Genomic DNA, 1,227 nt, shown 5'->3' on the forward strand with positions numbered 1-1,227 from the left:
TTCTGTGAATGTAACTCCATCCTCTGTCTGGAGTGTGGGACTATGGTTGGTCAATATCCAATAGTACAATACAAATCGCCGTTATTTAGGTTTTATTTTTAGGCTACCAGTGTCGACGATACATTACGTCATCTTTAGGCCTGCTCAAGTCACGTAACCTCCATGTTACAAAATACAGCAGCACTTTTAACTGGTCTCATACAAATATTGTCGATATGTGTGCTACTTGGACAACTGTCCACAGTAGTTGCTAACAGTTGTCCAAGGAGCACACATGCCACAATAATCTTACGAGACCAGTTAAAAGTGATGCTGTATTTTGTAACATGAAGGTTACTTGACTTAAGTAGGCCTGAAGATGACGTAATGTATCGTCGAAACTGGTAGCCTAAAAATAAAACCTAAATAACGGCGATTAGTATTGTATTTTTGGATTTTGTGATTCTGTCTTCAAGGAAGCTATAGAGATTGGATTAGCTAATAATTTAATAAACAGAGATAATGGTTTTAATTTGGACAAAGCATGGAATCCGGCTGTTGAGATAATTAAACTGGAGAGAAGTCATCATGGCGTCAGCGTCGCCAAACATACATCGATAAGCGAATTGAATGGTTGTATGCTTTCACCACAGGTGGCGTGTGTGTAAACGTATCTCTCTACCACCGGCCATTGTCTGTGAACTGCATGAGGAGTACCACCACAGTGGAGCATATAAGTCTGCACTTGACACCTTGTTGTCAGTCTTACAACTCACTCTGAGGATGGTTGGATGTTACACTGGCTAAATATCAGTGGAAGAAATTTTATTTGTTTGACTGCATGCCCAAAATTTAATGGACTACTGGATGAGCTCTGTGTGACGTCTGCCACTCACTCTGCAGTCAGATGTTCCAACTTGGATATGCGAGCAACCTTCTCTGCTCATCCATCACTGATACATCTAGTGGGTTTCATATGGCTCAATGGCAACTCACGTTCTGCAGCATCTACACCCACTGCCCAACAAGAGAGACATTATGTGAGCCTCAAAACAGGTCAATCAAGTGCAGTTTCCTAACTGTGCTCACCTGACCACACCCAGTGCCTCCATGACTGGGTTGTCCTTTGACAGATGATGTTACAATAACACATATTGCTATGCTCTGTGAACCCACTTCACATCAGCTAATCCAGCCACAGCCCATTTGTACTATCCATGGTGGGACAGTTCATCACATCAACACTAC

The sequence above is a fragment of the Schistocerca piceifrons genome, chromosome 4, assembly GCF_021461385.2.
Source record: "Schistocerca piceifrons isolate TAMUIC-IGC-003096 chromosome 4, iqSchPice1.1, whole genome shotgun sequence".
In the NCBI taxonomy this organism is placed as follows: Eukaryota; Metazoa; Arthropoda; class Insecta; order Orthoptera; family Acrididae; genus Schistocerca; species Schistocerca piceifrons.